This window comes from Lissotriton vulgaris, chromosome 4_1 (assembly GCF_964263255.1).
Source record: "Lissotriton vulgaris chromosome 4_1, aLisVul1.2, whole genome shotgun sequence".
In the NCBI taxonomy this organism is placed as follows: domain Eukaryota; kingdom Metazoa; phylum Chordata; class Amphibia; order Caudata; family Salamandridae; genus Lissotriton; species Lissotriton vulgaris.
The window spans coordinates 1,386,932,310-1,386,941,456 of NC_141691.1; positions in this window are offsets into that span (position 1 = coordinate 1,386,932,310).

The window sequence follows — 9,147 nt, forward strand, 5'->3', positions numbered from 1 at the left end:
GCGAATACCAAAACAATCTGTAGTTATGCAAGGAATGTGACTGCTGTAAAAAGGATGAAGGACGTAAAATTAAAGAGACTCCGCGTAAACTCGAACACTGCCTTTAGGAAGCAATAAAAAGGTGAGATGTTGATTCTGTGAGCACAGCAAGGAAAGAACTGCGTTTCAACATTAAATAGAAACGAAAAGAAATTACACACGCTTATGCGAGGATAAAAATGGCCTCGCGGTTGTATATGTTCAACGAACCTGGGCTTTTTTTAACGGTTTCTATTTTGGAAAGGTGATGTTGGAAATAGGTGGGATGTGTACAATTAAGATACCCGTGCCATTACTATCATCCCTACACCAACGCCTCCTCCCCACCCTATCGCAACAAAAACAAGTCCTAAAACAAGACTGGGATTGAGGGCTGAGATACGGCTAGAGGTGCCCCGTGTGACAGCGGGGAAGGGCACACGGACAGCGGGAGTCACAAGGGGGGGGGGGGCGAAAAAGACACGGACAGCGGGAGGGGGGACGGACAGCGGGATACAACCATGCGGGACCAGGATGATCGAACAAATGATGAAAAACAGCCATGTAAAAAAAAAAAGTACAAGCCCACAGTGGACACGTCTTCATGACGTTGCGAAAAGCCTAAAAATTGCCGGAACGCCCACAAATCTGCTCCGGCTATGACGGACAGATCTCTGTTCCAATGGCTAGCCTCCATTTATGGAGCTAGCCAATGGAACAGAGAGGCGGTGACCAAGCCACATACTGTTCTCATAAGATTTCGCCTGCACGAAAGGCTGCTTGCGCAGCTTTCGACAGGCGAAACCTAAAAAAGGGGCCTACATTTGCAAATCGTATTTTTGGACTGATAAAACATGCTGTACAGGTGTTTTGCAAGGTATAGGCGACTGCATGCATTTGTGCTAGCTGAAGCAACACAAAAAGTTGATGAACAGAATGTTAGACATTGTCAAGCATTCACCCCAGTCACAGATCTGGGTTAAATCCATTGATCCTTTGCTCATCACACCACCTCAGTTTAGACCCAGCCATGTGCAAATTAGTCCCATGGGAGCAGTCCAGCGCAAACTGCTAGGCCTGGTCCTACCAGGACCAGAAAACAAACATTCTGGGACCAGTTTCGGGGTGTCATCCCATATCAGCAAGGCTAGCTTGAATCCAGTGGCATAGCGAGCATGGGACGCAGGACAAGCAAAAAAGATGGATTTAGAACCAGATCTCTGCACCGTGGGTGAGTGTTAGACATTGTTCAGCATTCGGTCCATCAATTGTTCGTTTTGCATTTCTGGTTCCTGCAGGCAAAATCTGTGGGACTATCAGGGCAACCAAGTGCAACAAACATTGGCAAAGCCAATGTATTGGCTTTTACAGTATTTTTAGCCACACTGTACAGCATCACTGCTGCTGTGCAGCATAGCTAAAAAAACAAGAAGATGCAATGACACAGCCGCTGTGTCATTTTGTAGGCACATGCATACTTTCAACATGCATGCACATTCCTATGAAAAGACGGGTAAGTTACTTACCTGTAATCCTAGTTCTCTTCCAGGGGTATACTCAACAAAGTCATAAGCACGGAATAGTCCCGCCCACGTGCGGGGTCCCCGGAGCAATAGCCAATAATATTCATATATATATTACATAATTCAGATCCCAATTATCCAGTGGCGAGACACTTTAGTTCTGTTCATGCCAATAAACTTAAGGATCTCGAGTACACTGTTTTGGGATCAGTTCCATGCCCCGGATGGGGCGGGAACCGTGATAAACTACTGAGGCAAAAAGAATCCCAATTAATTTCATCATTTCATACTCAAGTTCCTAATGGGTTAAATATGAATGAGGATTTACACAATTTCCTTTAAAATCCAGAACAGTCATCATCTTTGTTTTATGTTTCCCCAGAAAAACTTTACTATCTTCAGTATGTAAATATAATTAATTATGAAGGAGAGTTTCTGTACTTTAATGATGCTTGGGCTCAAGCATTTTTAGTATCAATTAGTTTGTGCTTCCGCTGCTTTGCAGTTTCGTTTTTTGCACTTTACATGAATTCTATTTTTCATTGCACTTTCTTGCACTGATTAGACATTGGCTTGTTATCTACTAGAACAAATCGGCTTTTTTCTTTGAGCAGTATTGATGAGTGGGAGGAGTAAGACAATATTCAGAGGAAAAAACTCTGTTGGAACACTGTTTAACAAAAGAATCAGTGTAGAATTAGTGTGATCTCTTTTTTCTCAATACTAATGATTTTAATGGGTAAGAGATCAATGATCTGCCGAATCTACAATATTATGTATTTAACATTTTAAGTTGTTTTAGACTACCTAGTTGGCATGGAACTTTTTCCAGTTATGAATTTGCACTGGCACTTTTATAAATGTATTAGTGGAAGCATTAGTAATGGGTTTTAAGAAGTCCTTGCATATATCTATGTATGTTTGCACTCTCTTGCTCTTTATCTACTCTTATGAATAAGTATGATATGTGTCGATTGTTTTAGGTTCTTTTTTTGATGTGAGGGGATACATTTGTAACATTTATGACCGAACCCAATTATTAATAACAGTATGTGGTTCATTGGAGAATGCTGCTATTTAACGGCTGCTGTGAAATTTTGCACTTGCACTTTCATCAGCATATTTTGCACTCGTAGACTAGGGTGATATGATTTAATATGACTGTAGTCAGAAATTTTCTATTGCTGCTTTGCACGATGCACTTTATTAATTGCTTATTTGCACATTCAAACCTACTGTGAATCTTCTGCACTATGTATGAATTAAGGTCATAATTGCTGAATTTGTTTCACCTCATAATGAACTTTTGAATGTAGTTGCAATGCCATTTGTCTGTCTACTATGTTTTTAAATAAGGAAAACACTGTGCCTTGTTTCTAAAGGACAGTTGTGCACTTTATTCACTGCTAGCACTTTAAAAACGTCAATGTAAAGGGACGCATCATGTGACCAAGCTCCCACGAGGAGTGAAACGCGTCATGGAGGGCACTTGCCTGTGACATTTTTAGCCATAGTAAAAGGTCTTTACTGCTTTGCACCAACTTAATGTTGTAGGTCGTTAATCATTATCAGGAATCAAGAGGTCCGTGCCTGCGAGTTGCTGTTCCTTGACGGGGGACGGGCAGGATTTGTTTCGATATATATATATGTATGTGTATATATATATATATATATATGTTTATATATATATATATATATATATATATATATATATATATATATATATATATATATATATCCAAAACACAGTATCCCACCTGGGGCCAGCCGAACTCACGGCGGGTGCAACCGGGAAGGGGTGGTGGAAACCGCTTGTAACACAGCAAAAACAAGGAGTTCATGGTACTCCCAAGGTCCGGTGCACGCTCGGATTGTGTGTCGGCTAGAAAGTATCCGCAGATGCGTTTCTGGCTCTTGCCGTCATCAGTGCGGAAAGCTGTCAGTAAAGCGGCACAGTTATTTAAACGGAACTGCCATGTGGTTGGTGGATCCTTGGCCAATGAAAGGCCAATGGCGCTCCCATAGCGAGAAACTTTATTGGCAGACGTAACAACTGCGCCTGCACATCCCCTCGCCTGCCGCTAATAGAACGAAGACGCTGTGAGTGTCACACAATGGTGGAGCACTCTAGCTTTGTATAAGCCACAACCTGCATGGGTCAACAGCGTCCGTAAGCGGCGTTTCGGCAGCCGAAATTGAATCCAAAACACAGTATCCCACCTGGGGCCAGCCGAACTCACGGTGGGTGCAACCGGGAAGCGGTGGTGGAAACTGCTTGTAACACAGCAAAAACAAGGAGTTCATGGTACTCCCAAGGTCCGGTGCACGCTCGGGTTGTGTGTCGGCTAGAAAGTATCCGCAGACGCGTTTCTGGCTCTTGCCGTCATCAGTGCGGAAAGCCGTCAGTAAAGCGGCACAGTTATTTAAACGGAACTGCCATGTGGTTGGTGGATCCTTGGCCAATGAAAGGCCAATGGCGCTCCCATAGCGAAAAACTTTATTGGCAGCCGTAACAACTGTGCCTGCACATTCCCTCGCCTGCCGCTAATAGAACGAAGACGCTGTGAGTGTCACACAATGGTGGAGCACTCTAGCTTTGTATAAGCCACAACCTGCATGGGTCAACAGCGTCCGTAAGCGGCGTTTCGGCAGCCCAAATTGAATCCAAAACACAGTATCCCACCTGGGGCCAGCCGAACTCACGGCGGGTGCAACCGGGAAGCGGTGGTGGAAACCGCTTGTAACACAGCAAAAACAAGGAGTTCATGGTACTCCCAAGGTCCGGTGCACGCTCCGGTTGTGTGTCGGCTAGAAAGTATCCGCAGACGCGTTTCTGGCTCTTGCCGTCATCAGTGCGGAAAGTCGTCAATAAAGCGGCACAGTTATTTAAACGGAACTGCCATGTGGTTGGTGGATCCTTGGCCAATGAAAGGCCAATGGCGCTCCCATAGCAAAAAACTTTATTGGCAGCCGTAACAACTGTGCCTGCACATCCCCTCGCCTGCCGCTAATAGAACGAAGACGCTGTGAGTGTCACACAATGGTGGAGCACTCTAGCTTTGTATAAGCAACAACCTGCATAGGTCAACAGCGAACGTAAGCGGCGTTTCGGCAGCCCAAATTGAATCCAAAACACAGTATCCCACCTGGGGCCAGCCGAACTCACGGCGGGTGCAACCGGGAAGCGGTGGTGGAAACCGCTTGTAACACAGCAAAAACAAGGAGTTCATGGTACTCCCAAGGTCCGGTGCACGCTCGGGTTGTGTGTCGGCTAGAAAGTATCCGCAGACGCGTTTCTGGCTCTTGCCGTCATCAGTGCGGAAAGCCGTCAGTAAAGCGGCACAGTTATTTAAACGGAACTGCCATGTGGTTGGTGGATCCTTGGCCAATGAAAGGCCAATGGCGCTCCCATAGCGAAAAACTTTATTGGCAGCCGTAACAACTGTGCCTGCACATCCCCTCACCTGCCGCTAATATAACGAAGACGCTGTGAGTGTCACACAATGGTGGAGCACTCTAGCTTTGTATAAGCCACAACCTGCATGGGGCAACAGCGTCCGTAAGCGGCGTTTCGGCAGCCCAAATTGAATCCAAAACACAGTATCCCACCTGGGGCCAGCCGAACTCACGGCGGGTGCAACCGGGAAGCGGTGGTGGAAACCGCTTGTAACACAGCAAAAACAAGGAGTTCATGGTACTCCCAAGGTCCGGTGCACGCTCGGGTTGTGTGTCGGCTAGAAAGTATCCGCAGACGCGTTTCTGGCTCTTGCCGTCATCAGTGCGGAAAGCCGTCAGTAAAGCGGCACAGTTATTTAAACGGAACTGCCATGTGGTTGGTGGATCCTTGGCCAATGAAAGGCCAATGGCGCTCCCATAGCGAAAAACTTTATTGGCAGCCGTAACAACTGTGCCTGCACATCCCCTCGCCTGCCGCTAATAGAACGAAGACGCTGTGAGTGTCACACAATGGTGGAGCACTCTAGCTTTGTATAAGCCACAACCTGCATGGGTCAACAGCGTCCGTAAGCGGCGTTTCGGCAGCCCAAATTGAATCCAAAACACAGTATCCCACCTGGGGCCAGCCGAACTCACGGCGGGTGCAACCGGGAAGCGGTGGTGGAAACCGCTTGTAACACAGCAAAAACAAGGAGTTCATGGTACTCCCAAGGTCCGGTGCACGCTCGGGTTGTGTGTCGGCTAGAAAGTATCTGCAGACGCGTTTCTGGCTCTTGCCGTCATCAGTGCGGAAAGCCGTCAGTAAAGCGGCACAGTTATTTAAACGGAACTGCCATGTGGTTGGTGGATCCTTGGCCAATGAAAGGCCAATGGCGCTCCCATAGCGAAAAACTTTATTGGCAGCCGTAACAACTGTGCCTGCACATCCCCTCGCCTGCCGCTAATAGAACGAAGACGCTGTGAGTGTCACACAATGGTGGAGCACTCTAGCTTTGTATAAGCCACAACCTGCATGGGTCAACAGCGTCCGTAAGCGGCGTTTCGGCAGCCCAAATTGAATCCAAAACACAGTATCCCACCTGGGGCCAGCCAAACTCACGGCGGGTGCAACCGGGAAGCGGTGGTGGAAACCGCTTGTAACACAGCAAAAACAAGGAGTTCATGGTACTCCCAAGGTCCGGTGCACGCTCGGGTTGTGTGTCGGCTAGAAAGTATCCGCAGACGCGTTTCTGGCTCTTGCCGTCATCAGTGCGGAAAGCCGTCAGTAAAGCGGCACAGTTATTTAAACGGAACTGCCATGTGGTTGGTGGATCCTTGGCCAATGAAAGGCCAATGGCGCTCCCATAGCGAAAAACTTTATTGGCAGCCGTAACAACTGTGCCTGCACATCCCCTCGCCTGCCGCTAATAGAACGAAGACGCTGTGAGTGTCACACAATGGTGGAGCACTCTAGCTTTGTATAAGCCACAACCTGCATGGGGCAACAGCGTCCGTAAGCTCCGTTTTGGCAGCCCAAATTGAATCCAAAACACAGTATCCCACCTGGGGCCAGCCGAACTCACGGCGGGTGCAACCGGGAAGCGGTGGTGGAAACCGCTTGTAACACAGCAAAAACAAGGAGTTCATGGTACTCCCAAGGTCCGGTGCACGCTCGGGTTGTGTGTCGGCTAGAAAGTATCCACAGACGCGTTTCTGGCTCTTGCCGTCATCAGTGCGGAAAGCCGTCAGTAAAGCGGCACAGTTATTTAAACGGAACTGCCATGTGGTTGGTGGATCCTTGGCCAATGAAAGGCCAATGGCGCTCCCATAGCGAAAAACTTTATTGGCAGCCGTAACAACTGTGCCTGCACATCCCCTCGCCTGCCGCTAATAGAACGAAGACACTGTGAGTGTCACACAATGGTGGAGCACTCTAGCTTTGTATAAGCCACAACCTGCATGGGTCAACAGCGTCCGTAAGCGGCGTTTTGGCAGCCCAAATTGAATCCAAAACACAGTATCCCACCTGGGGCCAGCCGAACTCACGGCGGGTGCAACCGGGAAGCGGTGGTGGAAACCGCTTGTAACACAGCAAAAACAAGGAGTTCATGGTACTCCCAAGGTCCGGTGCACGCTTGGGTTGTGTGTCGGCTAGAAAGTATCCGCAGACGCGTTTCTGGCTCTTGCCGTCATCAGTGCGGAAAGCCGTCAGTAAAGCGGCACAGTTATTTAAACGGAACTGCCATGTGGTTGGTGGATCCTTGGCCAATGAAAGGCCAATGGCGCTCCCATAGCGAAAAACTTTATTGGCAGCCGTAACAACTGTGCCTGCACATCCCCTCGCCTGCCGCTAATAGAACGAAGACGCTGTGAGTGTCACACAATGGTGGAGCACTCTAGCTTTGTATAAGCCACAACCTGCATGGGTCAACAGCGTCCGTAAGCGGCGTTTCGGCAGCCCAAATTGAATCCAAAACACAGTATCCCACCTGGGGCCAGCCGAACTCACGGCGGGTGCAACCGGGAAGCGGTGGTGGAAACCGCTTGTAACACAGCAAAAACAAGGAGTTCATGGTACTCCCAAGGTCCGGTGCAAGCTCGGGTTGTGTGTCGGCTAGAAAGTATCCGCAGACGCGTTTCTGGCTCTTGCCGTCATCAGTGCGGAAAGCCGTCAGTAAAGCGGCACAGTTATTTAAACGGAACTGCCATGTGGTTGGTGGATCCTTGGCCAATGAAAGGCCAATGGCGCTCCCATAGCGAAAAACTTTATTGGCAGCCGTAACAACTGTGCCTGCACATCCCCTCGCCTGCCGCTAATAGAACGAAGACACTGTGAGTGTCACACAATGGTGGAGCACTCTAGCTTTGTATAAGCCACAACCTGCATGGGTCAACAGCGTCCGTAAGCGGCGTTTCGGCAGCCCAAATTGAATCCAAAACACAGTATCCCACCTGGGGCCAGCCGAACTCACGGCGGGTGCAACCGGGAAGCGGTGGTGGAAACCGCTTGTAACACAGCAAAAACAAGGAGTTCATGGTACTCCCAAGGTCCGGTGCACGCTCGGGTTGTGTGTCGGCTAGAAAGTATCCGCAGACGCGTTTCTGGCTCTTGCCGTCATCAGTGCGGAAAGCCGTCAGTAAAGCGGCACAGTTATTTAAACGGAACTGCCATGTGGTTGGTGGATCCTTGGCCAATGAAAGGCCAATGGCGCTCCCATAGCGAAAAACTTTATTGGCAGCCGTAACAACTGTGCCTGCACATCCCCTCGCCTGCCGCTAATAGAACGAAGACGCTGTGAGTGTCACACAATGGTGGAGCACTCTAGCTTTGTATAAGCCACAACCTGCATGGGTCAACAGCGTCCGTAAGCGGCGTTTCGGCAGCCCCAATTGAATCCAAAACACAGTATCCCACCTGGGGCCAGCCGAACTCACGGCGGGGGCAACCGGGAAGCGGTGGTGGAAACCGCTTGTAACACAGCAAAAACAAGGAGTTCATGGTACTCCCAAGGTCCGGTGCAAGCTCGGGTTGTGTGTCGGCTAGAAAGTATCCGCAGACGCGTTTCTGGCTCTTGCCGTCATCAGTGCGGAAAGCCGTCAGTAAAGCGGCACAGTTATTTAAACGGAACTGCCATGTGGTTGGTGGATCCTTGGCCAATGAAAGGCCAATGGCGCTCCCATAGCGAAAAACTTTATTGGCAGCCGTAACAACTGTGCCTGCACATCCCCTCGCCTGCCGCTAATAGAACGAAGACACTGTGAGTGTCACACAATGGTGGAGCACTCTAGCTTTGTATAAGCCACAACCTGCATGGGTCAACAGCGTCCGTAAGCGGCGTTTCGGCAGCCCAAATTGAATCCAAAACACAGTATCCCACCTGGGGCCAGCCGAACTCACGGCGGGTGCAACCGGGAAGCGGTGGTGGAAACCGCTTGTAACACAGCAAAAACAAGGAGTTCATGGTACTCCCAAGGTCCGGTGCACGCTCGGGTTGTGTGTCGGCTAGAAAGTATCCGCAGACGCGTTTCTGGCTCTTGCCGTCATCAGTGCGGAAAGCCGTCAGTAAAGCGGCACAGTTATTTAAACGGAACTGCCATGTGGTTGGTGGATCCTTGGCCAATGAAAGGCCAATGGCGCTCCCATAGCGAAGAACTTTATTGGCAGCCGTAA